General features: G+C 42.5%; 1 long non-coding RNA gene across 1 annotated transcript; it reads right to left on the bottom strand.

Moving 5' to 3' along the window:
• Window positions 1-1,581: 1,581 nt before the first annotated feature.
• LOC138750170 (uncharacterized) lies at window positions 1,582-4,815 on the bottom strand. Its single transcript, XR_011349126.1, has 2 exons — window positions 4,587-4,815; window positions 1,582-1,698 (listed from the first exon to the last, which is right to left on the bottom strand). It is a non-coding gene; the product is annotated as an uncharacterized lncRNA (long non-coding RNA).
• Between the last annotated feature and the right edge of the window lie 3,503 nt (window positions 4,816-8,318).

The raw sequence follows: 8,318 nt of genomic DNA, 5'->3' as shown, positions 1-8,318 counted from the left end.
TTGTATCCGATGGAGTTTAGAAGGGTGAGGGGGGACATGATTGAGGTATACAAAATCATCAGGGGGATAGACAAGGTGAAGTCTGATTACTTGTTCCCAATGATGGGGGAGACGAGGACTAGAGGGCATAGTTTAAGAATACAGGGTAGGCCCTTTAGGATGGAGATGAGAAAACATTTTTTTACCCAGAGAAGTGTGAATCTGTGGAATGCTCTGCCACAGAGGGTGGTAGAGGCAGATTCGCTTATTATGTTCAAAAGGGAGTTAGATAAGACTCTTGTGGGCAAAGGAGTTAAGGGTTATGGGGATAAGGCTGGAAAGGGGTACTGATAGTAATGATCAGCCACGATCTGTAAAATAGCGGTGCTTGCTCGATGGGCCGAAGGGCCTACTCCAGTTCCTATTGTCTATTGTCTAAAATGTTGATTCAATCTTGTATCAAACCTGTTCACCCAGGTGTTTTTTTTTTTTTAATTGTTTTTCAGCGTGTCAGCAGTATCACCAGCAAGAATGTATTGCACATCCCTAATTGCCTCTGAACAGTGTGGTTTGTTGGTCCATTTCAAAAAATATTTGTCAACCATAATTCTGTAGCTCTAGAATCGCATGCAGACCAGACCAGGTTAAGTACAGCTTTCCTCCCCTGAAATTTAGTAATATTCAATTTATCATCATGTGCGCAAAATACACTAAAATCTTTAATTACTGAAGGGATGCTGAGTGGCCATTTAGTGAACCAAATGGGAGTCTCTCAGCAATCCAATTGGTTTCTGATTATTAGTTATACTAACTTTCTCTTTGGTTTCCAACTAAATTTGAATTCCACACTATCTCTGTAACCTTTTCCACCTCTAAACCCACCAAATCTTTCTCCCATTTCAGCAACCTCGGTCTCAACCATTGAGATCTCTTTTGAATTCTTTGCCTTTTTGCTTCCATTCCCTCTTTTAAAAATCTACTTTTTTAAATTGTCTTTGAGTATCAATCCTGATTTTCATCGTAATCATACAAGAGCCTATCCCAATTTGACCCATGGTGAGCAATCCTTCATCCCATTCTTGTACGAATGCAACTTATTCCTCTCAGATTTGCCTTGGATTTATTTTGCCATTAAACTATACCAAGCAGTAAGATACACGTCAATTATAACATTAGCACATCTTTACAATTTCGAAGGACACTGGAACATCAGCTGGAAATCCACACGATCACAAGGTGAATGGATTCCTGCAGTTCCAAAGCAACAACACTTGCTCTTCCACCATGACACTGGCCCTGATGGCTGTCAAATCTTAGTCTGCTTACAATTCTACTGGATAAATTGGTGCACAACAACAATGCAAAAAAGATTATGAAACACTTGATATCCCATACCATATTAACTGTTCCAGTCAGATTCTGGGTTCCTACTTGATAGAAGTTTGGTGATAGTTCTGTTCCAGTAGCCATCATTTGTCCATCCAAATCAGATCAATAATTTCTGTAATTCTCACCATCTTCATCCGCAGTTTTTTTTTAAAACACCAAATAAAATGAACAATCAACCCAAGGTCATCTCTCGCAATAAGTTTTAAACAATAATTTGATTGTCATAGAAATCAATTTATTATTGGTTATTAATGTTTGTTCATTTTTCCACCATCTTCTGCTCAAAATTCTTCCTTTCTAATCATTCATCATTTGAAAACAAAATCAGATCTAGAAGATAAGAATAAAATGTTTCAGTATTTCTTCAAATAATTTAACAAAGCAAAAATGAATATCAAAGCATTATTAGAATTTGTCAGAATTTAAACCATGAGTCTAAATTCACCAAAAGAGATTTGTTTTTCCTTTTGAGGCCTTTTGTAGAGGAGATTACAGTCACTACACAATTGCCAAGTTAATGTCAGTACTGCAAGGGAGTACTTAACAACTGATCAAACCATACAAAAGCAAAATTGAAATACAAAAGATATTTCAGAAGCAAAATGATTCAAAAGGCAGGTCTAAATATTGAAATGTAACCCTAGCTTATTCAAGTATGTGTGTACTTATGAGAGAATGCAGAGATGTACATCATTAAAGCATTTGATTCCATCATCTTTAACTTAACTTAACTAACCTAACTTACCCCCCTTCTAATTCTAAGCCCATGTGTAGGTAATGTGTGTGTAAGTTCAGAAAAGTTCTTTAGTTCACAGTTTAATCTCACTTTTCATTACTCTAAGTTCACTGTTTGCAAGCAATTCTTATACTGTGCACAGAATTTAACATTGATAAAGTTCACCAGGTTTTGGTGCTTGAAAAGTAAATGGTTACCACTCAGGAAGATTCTTGTCGGTTTTCAGAGAAATTTGTTGTACGTTGGACACCCAGCCAATTCAGTGTCTTGCCAAAGAAATTTTCCCCATCAAGGTTCTCCAGATTATAACCTCTTTCTTTCAGGTCAGCTTATTCCAAGTGAAACATTAGACACCCTGTCCTCTCCTCTTGCATGAAACACAAGGGCTTTGACCAGACCGTCTTCCCAAAAGGATTCACAGCTTGTCCTGTCCAGTCCCAGCTTCTGTTACTGGCTGTAACACTGTACAAAAGATCTCTGTATTTCTCTTAGAGAGTAAGTCTGTTTGACTCTCTCTGCTTGCAAACCCACATGACCCTCTTCCAGACAATATGTGGCTCCAATAACATCATTCATATGTTGCCTTTTGTAAACAACAATCCATTAGTGAAATCACTTGAGCACTATTCAAACCTCTTGCAAAAGCTGTGGAGGCAATGGCGAGCTCTCCACTGGCCACCGTGACAGAGGTGCACCAAAGAAGAGGTACAAGGACTGCCTAAAGAAATCTCTTGATGCCTGCTACATTGACCACCGCCAGTGGGCTGATATCGCCTCAAACCGTGCATCTTGGCGCCTCACAGTTCAGCAGGCAGCAACCTCCTTTGAAGAAGACCGCAGAGCACACCTCACTGACAAAAGACAAAGGAGGAAAAATCCAACACCCAACCAACCAATTTTCCCTTGCAACTGTGTCTGCCTGTCCCACATCGGACTTGTCAGCCACAAACGAGCCTGCAGCTGACGTGGACATTGCCCTTCCATAAATCTTTGTCCGCGAAGCCAAGCCAAAGAGAAGAAAAGAGCATAGGTCCAGTGTTTTAAATTTGATCTGTTTTAAAGTGTTTGTATGTGACCTACTCTAACAAACCTTTCCAAATTTATATCCCAAAAACATTTCTATATACACTATCTCAAAAATAAATCCTGATTGAGCTCACCAAAGTCCATCATGATATGATATTGCTCTGGAACATTTTGGAATCTTTCTCATCATAATGCTGCACCTTGCCTCCTAAAACATTCCATTGGTAGTGATGTAAATGTTCAGAACTGATGGAAAACAACTCAACTTATGGTGACTATTACTCAAGCAGCATTTTGCATATGGAACTTACATTCACTCCAAGCAAACAATCCATTCACTGAATTTGATAGAGAGGATGGGTCCATCACTCAAGACAAATAACATCCATCAACTCTTCCCCAATCAGACAACAATGCCTATGACAACATAGATCTTAGCCTGAATTTCAAGAGCCATCATTCATCTTTGTGTGAATACCCTTTTGGCCAATTGAAATAGTCTACTTAACATCAAATTCTCAAACTAAACTAATAGTCTAGCAGGCATCATAATTGCAAGCTCTTGAATAACTAGTCTATAGCAACTAAATCATTGGGCTGAGAGCACCACAATCACTGCAAGATAGTCCAAGTTAATCAGGAAAAACATTCACTTCCAGACTAACAGTACAAATTACCGTTGTGCAGCCATTACACTCAGATGCTCAATACCAGAATGCCAAAAAATCTCACTGTCTTGATCAAAGGAGTTGACCCTAAATGTTTAAATTCTTGGCATTCACTATTTAACAGGATCTTTCCTGGACCCAACACACCAATGACATCATGAAGATATCAAGTCAGTACCTATACTTCCTTAGAGATTGCAGAGATTTGGTGACGCCAGAAACGCTGGCAAATTTCTACAGAGGTGTGGTAGAAAGTGTGCTGGCCTGCTACATCACAGTCTGGTTATAGGCTATAAAGCCCTCCAAAAGGTAGTGGACACTTCCCAAGGCATCACATGGAAAACTCTCCCCACCATCAAGAACATCTCCAGAGAATGTAACAGTCAGAGAGCAGCAGCAATGGATCCACACTCCAGCCTGAAAACGTGGGCGCTGTCTCACTCACTGAGTTCCCTCAGCAGGTGTGTTCCCGGTGTCCGGGAAAGGAGCGGACGGGATAATGCAGGGAAACTGGTGACTGGGCAGAGGGGAAGGGGACCACCAGCCACGGGGGTCGGACGCAGGGGCACCCTCGTGGGGGTGGGTGGGCTCTCCCTCGCGGGGGTCAGGGAGAAAGGGCGATGGGTGCTGGGGGTGCCGACGGCCCGTGACCGTGAGCCCCGTCACCCCAGCGTCCACCATCCCCGCTGCGTATCTCGGTGCCCACCGCTGGCAGCTGTCCCTGCCTCCGCCCCCAGCGGGCAGTCGCACACGTTTCCCAGCCCCGCCGTACCGTTGACCCCACTCACGTTGATGAGGGAAGGGGAGGGCAGTCCCACTCCAGCTGTCAGCCGGCGCTCGGACGCAGCCCCCGCGCCTTCTCCAACCCCGGCTCCTCACCCAGAGGACTTCGCAGATCGGCTTCCTGTCAATACCAACGCCGCCGCTCCGTCCCGATCCTCCCGCGGCAGCGCCTCGCTACCTCCCCGCCACTCCCTCGAGCCCCTCCAGTGCCAGGACTGGCCAACCAATCAAACCCGGAGCCTGCCCACTGATAAATAACTGACGGACTATCTCGCCAATAGCAACCCCACTCGACGAAGGGGGCGTGAGCATGTTGACATCGTGATTGGATCATTGGGCTGACCAATCGTTGCACAGAGGTCTGCGAACCCAGGATCAAGACTTGCAATGGGCGCTCGTGTCAACAGCAATGATTAAAAGGCTGCAGAAAGTAAATAGAAGGTGAAACGAGGAAGGCAATCGCCCTCTGGAAGTTTATTGCACACATGGTCGAGGGAAGAGGCCGTGGGTGATTGATGTTTCACTTAACGAATCACAATGACGGATGAGCATTGGGGCGGGTGTTCGGCGAACGTACCAATTGATGGACATTTATCGCATCCAATAGATTGGGAGAGCTGGCGATGGGTGGTGCCTGTTGCACACAATAAAACGTGAAATAACAAGGGAGGGCTTGTTGCAAACCACGCCGTGTGTCGCGCTGTCTTGCCTGTGGCTTGACATGCTTTCTGTGTTTTGCCCTTCCAGAGGGAAGAGGCATGGTTATTTCTGGAATAGACACTGTTCGTGGGGGGGGGGGGGGGGGGGAATACTGAAGTTACTTAGCGCACGACCCTTTTTGCTGTCTGATTTGTTCGTGTTTTTCAGGGTTTTGTTTCGTATTTAGTGTTTTCGAGATATTTAACCTTTGCTGTTCAAACTTCTACATTACTGGTTTAGACGTGCTCGAGATGTTGCCGGTGCCTGCCAAAATGTGGTGCAGATTTATTGCATAAATGCTTTGCATTCTTTTTTTTTCTTTTTCTTTATTTTATTTTTGGACTATGAGTCATATCAATAACAATACCCACAAATGATCATCAACAATATATACTTAGTGACATTTGTATTGACAATAACTGCTTTATATACAGGTCACCGGGATAACCCTTGCTAACCTAGTAGTGTAATTAAATATCACCACATTCACCCCTCCTTAAAAAATTGTTATTCCCCCCACCCACCCCATCCTCCTTCCCTTGTTTGTGAGTTCATGTCCAAAATTTTTTGTGGCTTTCGTTGTCTTCTGGACCTCCTCTGTAGTGGTATAGGGGTGGGAAGTGTGGTCTGCCTTTCAGCCTTTCTTGGTGGAGGTGTGGGAGTGGGAAGTACTGGTTGATCATGTGGTCATGTGGGCTGGGGATCATTTTGTGTGGGATTAGGTCCTGCCACCAAGTCTAGGGTGGTGATATTTTATGGGGTGGGCATACCCAGGGTCCTGATACCCAAGATGAGTGGTATAGTCCTCTGGGGTAACTCAATGGACGACTGTTCTAGTGACTCCTTCTGCGCTCCTTGTTGATCCATAGACATCTGTATTTCCTCCACGTTGCTCATGTATCCGGCCGGCTCGAGATCCCTAGTGGACACCGAGTCTTCTCTTCTATCTGGGAATGTGACAAAGGCTTACTGAGGGTTTGCATGCCTCAACTCCACTTGATCCACCAGCAGGTCCGCTTTGTGGGGTCTGCAGAGCTTCTGAAGAAGAACAGGTCCCAGAATCATCATCCATTTAGGCACCACTGTGCCTGTCGTGGCTTTCCTTGTGAAGGAAAAGATACAGTCATGTGGAGTCATGTTAGTGCCAGTACGCAACAAAAAATGTATAGAGTGTAGAGTCTCTGGCAACACTTCTTGCCATCTAGTAACAGACAGGTCTTTTGCTTTTAAGGTCAAGAGGACTGTTTTCCAGATAGTGGCATTTTTCCTTTCGATTTGTCCATTCCCCTGGGATTGCAACGTAGTGCAGTTGGTAGCAATCCCTCTCTCGTGCAGATACTGCTGTATATCTGCACTCATGAATGCAGCACCTCTTTCTGTGTGTATGTAGTTCAGATACCCAAATATGTTGAAGATGGGCTGGAGGCATTTTATAACAGTAGCTGCTGATAGATCAGAACACGGGATTGCAAAGGGAAAACGGGAATATTCATCTATTACATTCTGTGGCATTCACAAGTTGAGAGTTAGGTGCATTGTTCCAAGGTCAGCAGCTAAAGCAAAATTACATGAGATTGATGTTGGTTTCTTACATTGTACCAATGACGATGACAATGTAGTTCCACTGTTGGAACAACGTAGACATGTTATCAGGGATGTTGAGTTCAATTTTATAACAAATTGCTAATGTCAAGATTTTTGAGTAATTTTAAGTCTAAACATTTTAAAATACACTTCTTTTACTTTTTTTTAACCTTAAAAATATAGCCCAGAGAAGTAGCAGCTTAAAATTTTACTTGGCAAGCAGAAGCAAAGATAGAGACAAAGGACGTAAGTATTTAAGTGGCAACCAGAAACGAGCATTGGCCAAGGCTAATGTAGCTGAAAATGAAAAACATAGAGGTGCTATCACAAAATTACTTGTCACTCCATCTTTGAACTGCCCATGTATTGAGGATGAAGAAAACAAAAACTATTCAGAAAATGACCATACAGTCTTGAGTCTAATTACATTTGATAAATACAATAATGAAATTGATAACAAGTTAGAAAAGGATGACGCAGCTGTGAATCAAATTGAAGACGAGCTCAATACACCAGAAGACAGTGCCAGAGTGGAAAGTCCACTTTGCAGACTTTGTAGTGGACAGACAATTGACAAAAAACTTGAAATAATCGTCAATGAACAGGCAAAGCACTGGCATCAAGTATTCAAAAGGCTAGTAGCAATAGCGCAGTTTCTTGCTGAGAGAAATCTAGCATTTAGATGAACAGAGGAAAAAGTTGGTAATGAGAGTGTACACAATGGAAACGTTTTAGGTCTTGTTGAGCTGCTTGGAAAGTTTGATCCTGTTCTTGAAGAAGATTTGAGAAAAGTCAAAACCCACAAAATTCATAATCACTATTTAGGAAAAGATACTCAGCATGAACTACTAGACATTATGGCTACAGCTGTTTTGAATGAGATACTGAAACACATAAAAGCAGCTAAGTACGACACCATAATTTTAGACTGCACACCTGATATGAGTCACCAAGATCAAATGTCTCTAACGATCAGGTATGTGTCCGATGTTAACTTGGCTTCTTCAGGTGTTTATGAACATTTCATAAAGTTTATGCTGGTTGAACGTAGCACAGGAGAAGATTTATATAAAACATTATTAATCACACTGAAGGAATTAAATTTAGATGTGAAAGACATTCGAGGCCAAGGCTATGACAACGGTAGCAACATTAAAGGTCACGTGTCTGGAGTACAAGCATGACTGTTGAAGGATAACTCAAGAGCTTTCTTTGTACCCTGTGCATGTCACAATTATAACCTTTTACTTGGAGATGTAGCCAAGTGTTGTCCAGATGCTATAACATATTTTGGGATCTTGCAAAGGATCTACATATTGTTCTCAGCATTAACTAAGAGGAGGGCAGTATTTAACAAATATGTACCTGGGTTATGAGAGAAACCCTTGAGCAACATAAGGTGGGAGTGTCGGATTGACAGTGTTAAAGCTATTTGTTATCAAGCTGGAGAAGTA

The sequence above is a fragment of the Narcine bancroftii genome (genome assembly GCF_036971445.1).
Source record: "Narcine bancroftii isolate sNarBan1 chromosome 12 unlocalized genomic scaffold, sNarBan1.hap1 SUPER_12_unloc_2, whole genome shotgun sequence".
NCBI lineage: Eukaryota > Metazoa > Chordata > Chondrichthyes > Torpediniformes > Narcinidae > Narcine > Narcine bancroftii.
Note: the sequence above shows the minus strand (reverse complement) of the source record. Positions and strands in the feature narration are given on the sequence as shown.